At 38.6% G+C, this 16593-nt stretch overlaps 1 protein-coding gene across 2 annotated transcripts in view; it reads left to right on the plus strand.

Moving 5' to 3' along the window:
* Positions 1-16593, plus strand: part of Cpq (carboxypeptidase Q) — a 435107-nt gene that overhangs the window by 31765 nt on the left and 386749 nt on the right. Inside the window, exon 2 of one of the 2 annotated variants that reach the window (XM_005381836.2) lies at positions 8999-9084. The exons of the other annotated variant lie outside the window; for it this stretch is intronic. The gene's annotated coding sequence lies outside the window, so the exon portion shown is untranslated. The remainder of the gene's footprint in view (positions 1-8998; positions 9085-16593) is intronic. 2 annotated transcript variants of the gene reach the window in all.

A 16593-nucleotide genomic window follows, 5' to 3' on the forward strand; every position in this document is an offset into this window, starting at 1 on the left:
TCCCTTTTGTTTCTTTCCCTTGTCTAAAATTGTCCTGTCTTATCTGACTAAAATTTCAAATAGCAATGAATAAGAGGTGTGAAGTGGATACACTTGTTTCATCCTTGATTTTACAGGACATGATTTCAGTTTTTTCTCATTCAGTATAAGTATTTCTCACTTTAAGGATTGTATGAGGGATGTGGGTATTAATATTTTCTGTTTTTAAATAAAGTGTAAAATCACTGAAGCAAGCAAATTGTTCCAAATTGCCTTCTAGCTGATTATATACTATTTATTGAGCATGAGCTGTCAGGATTTTTGAAGTGGAATTTTGCATTGCTTCCTGTAAGTTGTTTATTTTCTTTAAATCTTCATAACATTAAGGCCCATTTGTCTTCTATAAGAGTACACTATTTGCTTACCAACAGCACGTTGGTAAACAAAGTGGTTATCAAATGCCTATATGGGTACCGCATAGTCACAGTAGAGTTAAAATGTCAAGACTGAAGGACTTAGAGAGGTAGAGCATATAAGGGAATAGAATCTTTTATATGCCTAGGGACCTTTGGATGTGGATTTTTGTTTTATTTATTTATCCATACTTTGAAGACATAATGGTGATATAATTTGAAATATTAAAATGTGACATTTGAGATTCTTCTTTGGCGCAGTGAAAAATAGCCCTATTTCAAAAGCAACATCTTCATGTTTTTTCCTTAAATATTCACTTAGCACTTATGCACCCATGTACTTGGAGTAAGCAGTAAGACAAAGCTCCTGTCATTTGAAGCTTACATTCCTTCAGGAAAAACACACCAAGCAACCCATCCACAGAGTACTTAGTTTTGACCCTGTTACTGTCTCAGCCACTTTCTATCATATCATCTCCTTTATTATACATTATCTGTTTGTCTTGGTTAATTTTTTTGTTGCTGGCACAAAACCTGACACCAACAAATTAAGGGGAGAAAGATTTATTTTGGCTCACAGACTGTACAGGTTTCAGTCCATAGTTGACTGACTCCAAGGCAGGCAGCGCGGTAGACGGGCATGGCAGAAGAGAAACACTCCCTGACAGAGCAGAAAGAAAAAAGCAACAGCCTTCCTCTCCCTCTTTCCCTTCATATTCTATCCAGGGTACAAGCCTACTGGTTGGTGCCAGCCACACCCAAGGTGGGGCTTTTGTCTTCCGTAAATTCATTCAGCCACACCCCGAACCATGCTAAACCCACCAGTGGATTAATCCAGTTATCACATCCTTAATCCAGTGCTGCACACCCATGACCCAGCCACCTCCAAAAGCTGAACCTACCAGAACATGAGGCTTTGGAGGGACACCTAGATATAAATCATAACACTATTATTATCTGAAATTATCTTCTTTGTATTTATTTACTTATTCTCCCCTTTTTACAGGTGTGTGACTCCCACGGAGCAGAGATCCAATTTGCCTTCTGGTTGCTTAATCTCCCTCACCTAGAATGGTGTTTGGTCCAATGATTGGTGCTTAATAAATATTTGTTCTCTTAATTATAATTATAGCAGTGCTGCTAGAAGTTACTTCTAGAAGCTGTTGCAGCCGAGAACTTGGTGTCCCCCTTACCAGCTTAGAGCTTGGCCTGCCCAGCTCGGCCCGTAGGCCTTTTACTTCTACTTCCTCTCCCTTTGCATTGTCTAGGATTCGCCTCTCCTGTTTTTATCCCTATTCCTCTTTTCTTTTGCCCAAAGAATACAAAAGGCATATTTCATAATTATAGCCACTATTTTACACAGGGTATAATAATATTTCTTGTATAGTTAGTACCTTTCTTTGCCCTTTCTATTCTGAAATACATTTTTTCCATTTATATAGTTTTTACCTTTGGTAATAGGGTTTCTGTAATCTTTTTGATAAAGGATTTAACAACAATGTGACCAGTGTGTAAAACTCAGTGGATCTTTTCCCATCCCTGTCCTTCCTCGTGTTGGCGGGATGCCTCTGCTCGCTTAGCCTTGCCATCCCCATATTCGGGGATGAGCTTGTTTTCTGAACCAAGGCACACAGTTGTGAACATTAAAGCTTTTCAATAACCAGTGATCCAGTCCTTTTTGAGTGGACTCTGCTTTAATTCATGATCTTTGCTCCCTGAATCTTATTTTTTCTAGACTTACTGTTTGCTCTTGACCTGTGGAATTTTATGCTTACTTGAACTGTGGAGTTTTTCTTAAGTCTCTGGTCTTGAACCAGTGATTCTGTTATTTGAAGGAAGGTATTGGTTTTTCAGCCTGTATCTGTCATCTTTTGTGTTGCCTGTTACATTTCTCAGTCTCCAGGTGACTTGCCTGGCTAGGCATTTTGTTAGCTTTGGGGAGGAACAGCATCAACACGACTCACCTGTGGTTAGAGAAGAGGGCATAGCTCTTGAGGGTTGGGCTTGAGTGCCTAGAGGGTATCAGTGAGGACTTGAGGAGAGACACGACTAAGTGGTTGGGAGACTGAATGAAACAATTCCACTATTTCAAATTAAGCTGAATTTGAATTTCCGTATACATGAGCGAAGACTAAACTTTTGAACCTTTGAAGGCATACATTTTAAAATGACAGCTTAATGTTAAGATGGGAAGTCATGATGCATGAGCAGTAGCATAAATCAGAATAGCACGATCTTATTCATTGACACAAACTGCCTCACATATTTTGGTTCCATTATATTACTTTTGTGAATAAAACTCAGAAAAGTCATAGCAGAAAAATGATTTTGAATTTTTCATTCAGTAGTCATTATTTACACCTTTTCACATTTTTGAAGGTTTTAAGTTGCAGTAATGATCTTGCCATTCAGCCTTCCTATTTCTTATAACCACAACCTTGTGGAATAGCCACAAAGATGAAAGTAAGCTGACATAAAAAGCCTTTGAGTTAAGTGTAAATGCCTTCCTCAAAACTTGCTGGTGAACTCAGAATGGTGACTCTTTTTATATGGGGAAACATTTAATTTCATTATATCCCTAAACTTATTTGATTTCATTATGTCCATGGCATTTCACTTATTTTCTCCTGACCACATATAGTTTTTACTTTTGCTCTATGAAAGAAAAGGAGGCAGCCTTACAGTTGTGGAAATAGCCCTGCACAGGTTAATGGGCCCTAAGTCATAATGAGGAGAGGCCCTGAAAAGATCACTGCTATTCAAGAGAAATTTCTATGATGATGGAAGTGTTTGTCTGCATTGTCCAGTGCGGGGGCCACTGGCTGCAGGTAGCTAGCGAAGCCTCAGAATACAGCCACAGAATGAAGAAACTGAATGTTACTTTCAATTTATTTAACAGCCACCTGTGGATAGTGGCTGCTGCAGTGAAGAGGGCAGTTCTTGATCATTATATTAACTTTCTATTGCTCTTATTTTAAAAATCACAACAAACTTAGTGGCTTAAGCAACACAGCTTTATTATCTTTCCGTTCTATAGAAGTCTGGCACAAAAAAATCAAGGTACTAGCGAAGCTGCTTTTCTTATTGGAGGCTTGAGAAGAAAGTCCATTTCTTTGCTCTTCTAGCTTTTAAGAGCTGCCCACATTCCTTAGGCCATAGCCCCTTCCTCTGTCTCGGATTTTCTTTTTCTTGCCCTCTTCTACTTTTAAAGGTGCTGTGATTACAGTGGGCCTACATCAGTGACACAGGAAAATCTCTCTGCCTTAAAGTCAGCTGGCTAGTGACCTTGTTTCCCCTTTGTTGTGTAACTTAACACATTCACAGGTTTCTAGAATTAAGATTTGACTATCATTGCCTCTTCTAAATCTGGGCCATTTTAGCGAAAGATTGGGCAAGGCTCTCTATATCTTTTTTTACATTATTTGTTGTACCTACACTGGCATTGTATCTCTTCTGTATTCCTCACATTATGGGGGTCTCATGATTCAGGAATAATAGAAACAACTGTAAGAGATAATTTTCAAATCATATACCTATACATTATTATTCTCTGCTACAGAATCAATACTTCATTTAGTTTCTGTCTTTAGTTTCTTTAAAAAGTTATTCCCCACTTAGCATCAAAATCAATAATACTGTTATATACTTCTATTTCTTCCATATCATACTATCATTTGACAATAATATCCACATAGTGATCCTCTGGTTTTGAATGGTTTAGGACCATTCAACCTGTTTTTCCTGCAATTACTTGTCTCAGTAAATGACATTACCCACCACACAATTTCCCGAGCAAAGCTTTTGAGAGTCCCCTTTATTTCATCCCCTATCCACTCACTATTGTTGAATGTTCTTTGTATATAATTTCTAAAATACCTCTGAGATCTATCCAGATATCTATTCAGCTTTAGCTTTCATGCTCAGAATTTTAGATTTAGTTCCTTCTTATAATTTCCATTTAAGTCTTTGAATATATTTTCTATTAATTTATTGAACATAGTTATATTAGCTATCTTAAAATCTTTGATAAATTGAACACATGGGTCATCTTGAAAGCTGTTTCTATTGATTACCTTTTGTAAAATTATGATCATATCCTCACTATCCAGAAGGAACAGGATTGATAGAAAAATGGAATTGCCTTTTGAAGATGCTGTTACAGTGCCAGCTAGGTAGTAAAAGCTCGCAGGGCTGGGGCAAGGTTCTTCAGAAGGTTGTATATGCTTTGAATCAGCACCCACTCTATGGTACTATGTCTCCCATAGCCTGGATTCGATCAAGGGGTGGCAGTGGGAATGGTACCACTCACCATTACCCCTAATGATCTACTAGTAAAATTTTTGCTTCCACTTCCCATTACTTTATCTTCTGCTCACCCAGAAGTCTTAGTTCCATAGGAAGGCAGACTTGTAACAGAAAGCACACTGATAATTCCACTGAACCCATGGAAACTAAGACTTCCCTCTGGTCCTTTTGGTCTCCTCATACCTGTGAATACACAAGCTAAAAAGGGAGTTATAGTGTTGGCAGGGTGATTATCCCAGGCTGTCAAGGGGGAAATTGGATTGTTACTCCACCGTTGAGGAAAGGAGAACTCTTAGAGCACTTCCTAGTATTACCTTGCCCTGTTATTAAGGTCAGTGGGAAATGATACTAACCCAGTGATAACAAAAGGCTCAGAATCTTCAAGAATGAAGGTTTGGGCATCCCACCAGGGAAAGAACCAAGACTTGCTGAAGTGATTGCTAAAAATCAAGGGAATACAGAAGAAAAGGGTGATTACAAATACCATCTATAACCCCCCTTTTATAACCGCTTGATCAGTTACAGAAAAGAGGATTGTAGTTATAATAGTTCCTAATAGGCTTCCTATGTAATATGATGCTGATAGACTCAACATTGGTTCTTAAGTATTGTTAAACTATGTTACAATGTTTAAGTTATGAAATGTTAGAGATAAGCATCACCCAAAGAAAACTTGCCTTCTATTCTGGGGAGGGCATTAGCATTTCCGTTGGTATGCAGAATAGTTTTAGCATGTTAGGCGTAACTATAAACTTATCTTTGCATCTAGAAAATAAGTACGGCTTAAGGAAATGTGTCTGGTTCTCAGTTTAACAAGGGATGGATTGTGAGTGTTAACTGTTGTGTCAATTTGAGTAAGAAATACCCAACTAAATAGGATCAACATAGTTTTGAGTGTGGCTGAATAGATTTACTGAAGATAGATTTACACCCATCTGGGTGTGAGCAGCACCAACCCATAGAGTTGTAGCCTGAAAGGAATAAAAAACATCTCTTTGCTTCCTGCCTCTCTAATTTACTGGTATTTAATTTTCAAAGTGTTTTATCTGAGAATCTCACCTGAAAATCTTATCAAGACTTAGTTTTACACTTTTTTTCTGATGGACCCAGAATAGTAAGTGCTTTAGGACAGTTTTCCAATCTTTTTTTAAAATTATTTGCCCTCCAAGACTTTTTAGGCTTTTTTCTCTCAATTATAGTCTCCTTGCTAAATTTTCATACCCAAAATATAACTATATATCTGTTTGTGTGCTATAATTCTTAAGAGGGCTACTCTTTAAAGTAGCTCATGGGACTTTCTCTGTGATCAGTCTCTTACCTCCTTCTCCAGCCTTGGCTTTTGTTGGTCTGTCTTCAACCCATGTACGTGTCATACTGATCTTTTCAAATGTGTGATGATGTTACTTTCCTTTGCATATTTATCCTTCTATGTGTGAAATTCCCTCTTTCTGGCCCCTCACCTTGTTTGGATAACCATTTTTCAACCTTCAGGTAGTAGGATAGCCTTACCTTTTTCTAGAAGGCCAGTATCAGTGTAGAACCTTGCTTTATTCTCCATGTAATACCCTACTGTAGCTAGTTATTTAACAGTTTTCCTTTTTCTTCTGCTTACTTCCACTACAAATAAGGTCTATAAAGGTGTTACGGTTTGTGTTTGGATGTGTCCCCCCAAAGCCTCATGCAGTCATGGGATGGGCTTCTAGAGTTTTTGATTGATCCATGGTCCAATGTTGGGATTATGGGTGTGAGTGCTACACCGCTCTGGGGCAGGTAGTTTGCATACAGTATAAGGAAGGGAAAGAAGCTCCCTCTTCCTGCCCGCTCCTCCCTTTTGCTCTTGCTGCTTTTGTCATCTTCTGCTGCCATGAACTGTTGCCATCTGCCATGTGCCACTCTGCCTTGGAGCCAGCCAAGTATGGACTGAAACCTCCACAAACAGTGAGCTAAATAAACCTTTCCTTCCTTAATTTCGGGCCTTGGGTGTTTTGTCTCAGCCATGAGAGAAAAGTAACCAAGACAAAAGGTATTATTTTCTCTATCTTACCTAGTACTTACTTATAGTCCTTAGTACAATGCTTAGTGCATAACCAGGTATTCCATTAATATTTATATACTAAATAAATGCATGAATGAATACATAGAGTATGTTTATTCCATTTTTCATAAAACGGTTCTTCAGATGACAGGGTAACAGTCATAGATTCCTTAGTCTTCTCTTCTCCTGGCTACATACCCAGAGATCATAATGGAAAAGATAAAATATTTGTAGCAGGAGTGGGCAGGCTGTGACTCTTAGGCCAGATCTAGCTTGCTGTTTGCTTTTGTAAATAAAATTTTATTGAAACACAGTCATGCCAATTTCTATACAAACTACCTGTAGTTATTTTCTTTCCACCATGGCAGTGCTGAGTTACTATGACAGAGATATATGATGCATGCAGGCTAAAATATTTACTTCCTGGCCCTTTACAGAAAAAGTTTTGTTAGCACTGGTCTATAGCCTTCTCATTTATTTAAATGGAAGAAGCCTGGGATATATGTTAAAGTTGATACTGAAGGTTATATACTAGACTTATTGGAGGTCAGAAATGAACTTTGAAATCTCTGTAGCTTAATATTTATTTATAATTCATGCATATTTCTGCATTTCTTGGGCAATTTCCCAGAGGTCTGCTCTCCATACAGTGGTTCAGAGATCCAGATAGCTTCCATCTTGTGTTCTACCCTGTCTTCCTGACTGTCTGGCAGAGGAAGAGGTAGCTGGATGGCCTTCAGTCAATGGGACTCAAAGTACACTTATCACTTCTGCTCATCTGAGTCATATGCCCCTACCTAGGGAAAGGGTGGTGGGAAGAGAGAAGAGCACCTAGGAATTTTATGAACAGTAAGTATCTCTGTCATGAAAAGATTGCCTGAAAATGATTAAACGTACTCGGGGAGAATTTTAACTTAACGTTTTCATTATCAGTAATCTTGCAAATGCACTCTCTCACACACTGCATTATAATTATGCTTTTTATTTTACAGGTACCATACACAAAGTATTAAATTATCATTAAGAGTAAATATAAGGAATTTTTAAAACAAGAAAATTCAAAACCACTTTCTTTTAAAGTTAGGGTGTACTGGTTCTTACATGTTCAATTTCATTTAAAAATATTCAAAAGACACAATCCTTCAAGAATATATCATGAAAACTAACTGAAATACTGTAACATTTTAAATGGCCTGAAGAACTTCTCAGACATGAGGATCCATTATCAACACTCTGTCTGTGTACATTGAAAATTACCCTTTTACTGCAGTATTATTTAGAGTAAGGATGTTTGAATCTTCTTTCCCCCCACTTTTGTCTGTTTTAAGCAATGGAACTCTTTCAACAAATGAAATTTTGGGAGGAAACCAACTTATAAAATACGGGAAAGGAAGCTGCTGTTATCCAAGAGAGGTGGCTTTGGACTCCTATCTACTCAGTCTCTTTTTATTGCTCCCTGAATGAATACCTTTGTGGTGTGTTTGAAGAGTGGAAAATCCCCGCTTTGAGTCATGTACAGGTCAGAATTTTAAATTGTACAACTACAGATTTTAGGACTCAAAGGAAATTTAGGAACCACCTAGTCTGATTCCACTTGTAGTAACTGTTACTTAATAGCATTGGAAGTATAGGACAACAACCAACCTGTGTGCCAGATCTGAAAAGTAGGGACTATCAACCAAAAATAACTAAAAAATGTCAAAGATGTTATTTATTCTTATCTTGCAGAAAGACTAGTAATTTAGGTCAAGATATATTATGAAGGGAATTTTCCAATTCATACTATTTAATTTCTATTTTTAATAACATATTAAATCACCTAAGAACCAGACACCAAAACAAAATCCAGGATCTTTACAGTAATCTACTTTATGCCCTCCCTAACCCATTTCCTTGCCTGTTCCTTTCTGAATCCTTCACCATTCTGAACCCGATCTTCATATTTCCTCTTTGTATAGTTTCATTGCTCCCTTCCTTCCTTTCTGCCTCCCCCCTCCACACTCCTTCCCACTCCTCTTTCCTTCCTGCTTTCTTTTCTTTTCCTGGTATAGGGGGTTGAACCCATGACCTTGGACATGTTAGGCAAATGCTCCACCACTGAGATATATTTCTCTCTGTCTTTGTGTCTGTCTCTCTTTCTGTTACTCTCTTTCTTTCTGTGCTTTTTTAAAGTAAAAAAATAGGACATCAATCTATTTATAATCTTTTGAGATTTGTTTGTTGTAATTCAGTGTTATATTACTAAGAATCATTCATACTCTTTCAGGTTATAATGAAGATTTCCACAGGAAAACACCTGGGAAATAGGCAACCAGGACGTGACGATATACATGGTGCATAGACAGCCACAAGGCAAGTATCCACCATCCTAGGCCCCTAGATAATCCTCTCTGCCCTTCTACCCATGCTCCATGAGAAGGCAGCATTGTTGTCCATTGTATCACTATAACAGTTTATCCATCTACTCTCCAGTGAAGGGGAAGTGTGTGTTCACGATGTAGTGTAGAGTGAAGTCTGTGGATACTCTTTTATACGCCTTTCTGTACAAGTGCAAGTGTTTGTTTTGGGTAGTTACCTAGGAGCTGAATGATTGGGTCATAATAATATGTGAGTTTCTCAGTTCAGGAAGCAATTTTAAACTGTTTTCTGTCTCTTTAGCCGATGTTTTTCCACCTTTTCTTTTGGAACAGTATCTGCTTAGCTCTGTCCCTGCCATCTCCATTCCCTCTCCTGTGCTAAGACCTGCACTAAATCTCCTCTGAAGGCTAACTTTGGAAACAGATCCCGTCAGTCACCTACTTTCACCTTAGATCTCATTGGTCTGGTTAGCAATTGCTGCTCCTGACATAGGCGTAGAAACATTGTCAGGGCCACTGCAGGTTTAGTCGCATCTCACTGCTGAGTTCTGTGGTGCTGCCATATTGACTTTCCTAGCTGCTCAAATCCTGACAGTTCTTTGGCATGTGTCTTGCTTTTTTGTTTCATGCTCCTTAGCTTGACACTAAATGTTGAGGAAAGGTAACCCTTGGAGTGCGGTGACTTCCAGTTCCCTGGTCCTTCTTCACCTCAGGCAGCTGAGACATCCTTAAAGCAGAGATGACAGCACTCAAATGGTGTACAGTACAGAACACTAATGAGTGAGCTAGGACCCAAGAGTAGTGTAACACTGCCTGGACTATGGAGGCCTGATGATGGGATAGCCTCTGCTCAAAGGGCTGCTCCCAGATATTTTGATTTTCTAGAAGAAAATAGAGATCTAGATTTTCTATGTAAAATCTGTTGATCTTAGAGTGTCAACAGTTTGTTTGGTATTTGCAAAAAACATTGGGTAGGCCAAGCAAAATACATGGGACCTGGACTCAGCCCATGGAACATTGTTTTGCGAATGTTGGCCTGTCTGCATTTTGCTTTGCTGTTGGCTTGTCTGGCTGTTCTGGCCAGGGAGTCACCCTCTGTGGAGAGATGCTTCATTATCACATCTGTGAGATTAACTTTGTTTTGCAAGGGGTCTGATACTGAAAGCAGGCAGGACAATATCTGATTACTTAGTCTTTTTACTTCACTATTTACCTTAAGTGCTTCTATCAGATGCTGGTGCTTGGTAAGCCAACTTATTTTGATAAATTTAGTAAAATATAGATGCTACAAGGAAGGACTTTCTTTTTAACTATTGAAAAAGTATGTATGACAAGAGACCATGTATTTTATTATTCAATGCTTCTTCTATCTTTTCGCACTTGAAAGTTTCCATACCAGCTTTTGCTCTAATATTAATCAGGTGGCCCTGACATCAGCAGGTGCTGGATTCCCTCCACCCTCATCTTACCATAACATGCTGGTGAGCTAAAAGGCAGTCTTTTGACTTTAGAAAAAGATCTTTGACTGCCTACCACCTTAGAAGTGTTCGCCACCTAAAGCAGAGCTTTCTTGAAACAGAAAACCTTTGCTTTCCTTAGAATTATTTGGCACATTCTAAGGGAGGATGTGATCAGTATCATCTCAAGAAATCAAGAAAGCACCTCATACATCATAGCTTTTTTCTAGGTTCTGGAGTCAGTAGTAGACTCAATATTTTTTGAGCTGGGTCTGCTGGTCTGCCAAGTGTAGGATTATAGATGAGATCTCTGAGATCTAGTGGAGTCTGTTAGAGCAAGGTGCACAGGGTTGTAGGTTTCATCTCCATACTGTATTGCAAATGTGTAGTCTCAGACTCAAGAAGGGTTAGATTACTGAACAAATACTTCATCACCAGAGAAAAAGGGAACTCATTTTACATGTGCTGTTGGATGTGGTAAGTGATATCATCTGCGGTTGGCGTCAGCATCTGTACCTCCTAAATGTGGGGAGGCCACTTACTTCCCATGAAATTTCACAGCACATGTAATATAGGGCACATGAGGTTAAATAACCAATGGAAATTTCAATGGCTTCCAAAAAATATAACAAAAAGGAGTCTTATAGCTAGTAGGGCTTGGATTGAGTTCTTATGACCAAGTTGGAATTCTCATTAGACTAGGCAAAGTGTTTTTGTGTGCTTCTGTGTTTGCATAAAGTTGTACACAGGCATCCTACAACAGTGCTGTCTCCTCATGGAACAGGGGTAGAAGGGTAGAGAGGATTGTCTATGGGCCTAGGGTTGTGGATACTTGCCTTGTGGCTGTCTAGGCACCGTTTATATCTTCACGCCCTAGTTACCTATTTCCCAAGTGTTTTCCGTGGAAATCTTTATTATAAGAAGGACAACGTTTTTACCTGTACTTACTGTTTTAAGACTATTTAAAAATTATTTTTACTATGAAAATTTGCAAAGAAAGTAATGAGAATCAAATGAATGAACATCCATAGACACACCATGTGGGTTCAGCAATTGTCAATATTTTGCTATATCTATTCCATCATTATTTTTTGCTGTTATTTTACCCTTACAAAATTTTTCTAAAACAATGATAGTTTTCTTAATAGACACAACACTATTATCACTCATTAAAATGAAGTATAATTCCTTAATGTCATTAAGTTCATATTTTCCTGTTATCCCCACAACGTTTTTGCAGCCAGTTTATTTAGCTCAGAACCCACTGGCAAGCAATGCATTTCATTTGGTTATGTTTCTTAAGCGTTTTAGAATTACCATTTCTCACCCACGCCATGCATGCATGTGTGCGTGTGTGTGCGTGTGTGTGTGTGTGTGTGTATGTCCACATGTGATTTGTTGATGAGGTAAACCGGTTGGTCTGTACTGTATCTCACTGTCTGTATTTGTCTGATTTTTCAGGTTGAGTTTTGATGCTTTGCATTTGGTGTTGAAAATGGTGTAGGGTCTGGAGGTTGGCAGTGAATAGGAGCCCCTGCTCACAGACAGCTTCTGATGGTGAGGATACACAGAGGAAGCAGGAATCTTCCATATTCAATCTCCTGCTTCAAAGGTTGACAGGAAAGACAGATAATCATGTTAATATACAGGTCCATAGTCATTTCCAAAATAGCAAGGAGGTATTTGTTCTCTCTCTTAGGCCGTAGCACAGAGCTTGAGTATGTAACTATCCTATTTGGTATGTATTTTAAATAGTGTACCCTGAATAAAATAAGATAAAGCCAGATAAGAGGCAGAAAAATGAAAGGGATCTGAAACTATGAAGAGGTCACAGAGAATTTCTAAGGGCCTGACATCTTCATTTTGTTTTTACTTCCCTGAGTTTATTCATTTCTCTTGGCGATAGAGAGCTCAGATTTGCATAAAGAATTACAGAGGACTAAATATCTTGAGAGAAGCTGATGACAGACCTTAAGATTGGGGAAGATGGCAGCCACAGCAGGGAGGTTAGTGTGGGGAGGCACATGGTGTCATGCGTTGTGGTTTGAATCTAGTGTCCTCCCCTCTGGTACACTCAGAGATGAGGCTTTTCAAGGGTGGCTGGCTCGTGGGGCTCTGTGCTAATTGGATTCATGCACTGGTGAGTTCAGCAGCTGAGTGAACTTTTAGGAGTTGGGGCCTGGTTAGAAATGGGCCACTGGAAGTGTGACCTAGAAGGATGTACCTCCTTCCAGGCTCCTCTTTTCTCTCTATGCTTCCTGGTCACCATGCTGTGAGCGGCTTTCCTCCATGGCAGGCTCTTCCTCCGTGCTGTTTCCACCTGGAAGCCTGCCAAGCATGGACTTAAAATTCTGAAACCGTGAGCCAAAATAAACCTCTCCTCCTTTAAGTTGTAGGTGTCAGGTACTGCATCTCAGCATGGAGGAAAGTGACTACTACAATGAATTTTAAGTAGGCACGAACCTGAGCACTGTTTATCGTTTTGGTGTTCCAGTATGCTTAAACCAAATTCCAAGAGGATGCCTTTTTTTCCCTTTATGAGTGTTTGCTAATAAGTGAGGTTATTAGGAGTTGATGTTGATTGATATGAATTTAGATTTCTCCTTTCTTCTCCCATCCAAATTTTAGTAAATAATGCAATGGCTAGAAGTGTTTAGAAAGATGAGAGAAGTCAGAGGCTTGGGGAGCTGCAGAGTTAGATGATGTGTAACTGAACAATGCTGAGTAGAATACACAAATCAAAAGTGATCTAAGCTCTGTTAGAGGAGAAACTCATATGGGTCTGGCCCTGACTTAATGACACTGAATTAGTGTTTCAAGTCTAAAAATGGCTAGAGGTGATATTTCCTGTTTGTCTTTCACAAAGCTGGGAGCAATTTTCATATCCTATTCTCTACACCATGATCTCTGCAACGTCTCTGACCTCTACAGAATGAAAAGTGATTTTTAGTGCTTTGTTTTAGCATTCACAATGACAAACCTTCCAGAGAAGGTTCCTTTTCTTCCTACCATCTGGATAAATGGAAGAATAGTACCAAGAGGTAGGTGTTTAGACCAGTTAGGATGTTTGATGGGCCAGTGGGGGTGGGTTTTAGTGTTAAAATTTTATTTTTGGGAGTTATGCTATTCATATACTATTATCCAGACATGATGGTGGGTTTGGGCACTACCTACCTTCATGTTGTAGCTGTATTTTAAATTTTCATCTTAAAAAAACTTTCCTACTTACTAGAGAAGTGAAGAAAGAAAACAAAAATCAGAAAACCCTCCAGAAATAAAAAGTTAGAAATGTTTATTTCGGACAGCAAAATCTGTTTGCCACTGAGACTAACACAATTTTGGGTGACACTGGGATGCTGTTTTCACTACTGCTTCCTTTTTTATATTACCTTCCCACTGTCAGGCACCCCTCCGCATACATCTGGATATCCAGGTGTTTATAGGGCCCCCATGTGGGTTCTGGAATCCTCAGTATTCACTTGTCTGTGGCATCCCATTGAGAATACTTCTGGAAGGCTATTCCCTTTCTCATTCTGAAGGTCTTTTTTCTTTTCTTCACTATGTAAGGAATAAGTCTGATAAAAATACAGTACAATAGTTCAGATCAGCATATATGCAAGAGACTAACCAATGGTAGTGCTTAATATTTCATCTTCAGTTGAGTATGTCCATTTCAAAAAAAACACTTTTGCAAACCCCAGCTAATGCATATGCAAAAGCATCATCAGGATTTCAGGCAGGGATTTGATGGCTGGGGCAGTACAGTGTACAGTCTTTCATTTGCACCCTCTCAAATCTCAACACATGACTTCTATTTCAAACCTAGTTTAAAGACAGGTTTGAATTTTATCTATTTGAATTTTATTTTAACACCACCAAGCTCTGTTTTTATTATGGCTTCACATTGCTAGGACATTTAAAATTTCTTTCCATTCCTACCAAAGAAAAGGAATCTTTTGCTTACCTTGGGACTGACTGTTCCCAATATTGGAGAAGAGATAGACTGTACACTAGGAAATAAATCCCTCCACTTTGCATTCAGCTAACAGATGACTTCATTAACTATGATCCTGACTTTTCAGTTTGAGGCATGTTACTCAGATTTCTACCCCTGAGACACAGCACCTGACATCCACAGTTTAACAGAGGAGAGTTTTAATTAGGCTCACGGTTTCAGGTAATTCAGTCCATGGCAGGCTTTCTCCAAAGCAGAAACCTTGTGGAAAAAGCTGCTTAAATTCATGGTAGTCAGGAAGTAAAGCAGTAAACCAGCAATAAATGGGTAACCAGGTATAGCCCAAGATCACACCTCTATGACCCACCCAGCTACACCCTGAAGTGTGATTTTCAATCCCACAGGTGATTCCCAAGCCAATCAAATTGAAAATTAAGCAAAACGGTCACGAGGCACATTTTTATTTTACCTTCTGGTATGTTAACAATGAACATTTTCATTCCATTATTATTTAATGAAGACATGATTAATAGTGAATACATTGTTCAGTTATTTCTTAGAACAGTTCATAGAAATATACTGTAAGCTTCATATATAATTTAAATTTTCTGATAGTCACATTAAAAAAGAAACAAGTAAAATAAATTTTTAATAATTGTTTTATTTAATCTAATATGTCAAACATAATTATCATTTTAACATGTAATTAATATAAATAATGAGATACCATATCTTTTTATTTTTTGTACTTAGTCTTTGGAATCTAGGGCCTATTTCACAATTATGGCACATATCAATGTGGAGTAGCTGCATTTCAAATACTCCGTGTCTAATTTCTGAGAAAAAAGAGAATAAAACTGTGAGTTTGTACTTAGTTTAAATTAGACTGTCTTCATAAAAAATGTTTAAATCTAAACTAATAATTTTCTTCCCTAAATACACTTTTCTGCTGCCATTCTCCAGTTCAGTAATTGTCCTTCACAGGCCTGCCATACAAGGGCTGATCAAAATATATAATGTGTATTTAAATTAAAAAATCATTTATAATAAAAGACATATTACCACTAATCCCCTCAAAACACCCCCCCTTGCTTTAAACGCTCTTACTGCATCACTCTTGCCATTCTTTCCGAAGCAGTTCTGGAAGTCCTCTTTCGTGAGTGTCTTTATGAATTGTGATAAAAAGTATGGTAAATGCTGCTGCCAGGTGCCATCCAGAAGAAAAGGAGGCTCACAAAAACTCTGATCTGTCCTCATCCATGTTACTAACTCAATATGGCACTGTGACATTTCTGGCTCTTCTGCAAAGTCAAAATGACTATGAAAGATAAACACGGTGAATCAGTTCAGGACACTGAGGTAACCACAACAGTGCAACAAAAGATGTGAAAGTAGACTTCCAGAACTGCTTCAGAAGTTGGCAGGAATTATGGCATAAGTGTGTTTGAAGTGAGGGGAAAGAATATGAGGAGGGTTAAGGGCAAAATATTTTTTACTGTAAAAGCTTTTAAAAATAAATATTTACTGTATTTTCCTTGTGTATGGTTTCACAGGTAAGGGACTTTCATCCATAAGAGATGCTACTTACAATTCACCCAGCTGCACACCACACTGTTTTTGCAATAACACTAGCTAGTTGTCCATACCAGATGGGGATTCACTCCAGCTCTTCCTGTCCCTCACTTCTATACCCATCCTCTAAACGTCTAAGTTCTGTTTAATTCTATTTCCAAAGTGCATCTGGAATCACACATTTCCCAATCCCCCCTACCATTCCTATAGATGGGATGCTTCCAGGACTGCTGCCAGAGCCTCTAATTGGCTTTCCACACCCACTGGGGATGTTGCCTAGTCTGTCACACAGTTTTCAACTCTCTGAGTCCTCTGACAACTTACCAGGCTTTTAGGTAAGGTTCCGAAATACTATGGTCCCTACAAGGCCTTTTTGATCTGGCTTCTGTGTATCTACTAGTCCTTCCTTCTTTGTTTTGCTATGCTTTTCTCCCTTCTGTGTTAAGGTATAACAGTCTTACTTGCTCCTCATATGCTTGGGGTCTTCTCTCCTTCGCTATCTATCCTGTTTCTCCCGTTC

The sequence above is a fragment of the Chinchilla lanigera genome, unplaced genomic scaffold, assembly GCF_000276665.1.
Source record: "Chinchilla lanigera isolate Chin_1 unplaced genomic scaffold, ChiLan1.0 scaffold00016, whole genome shotgun sequence".
Classification (NCBI taxonomy): Eukaryota; Metazoa; Chordata; class Mammalia; order Rodentia; family Chinchillidae; genus Chinchilla; species Chinchilla lanigera.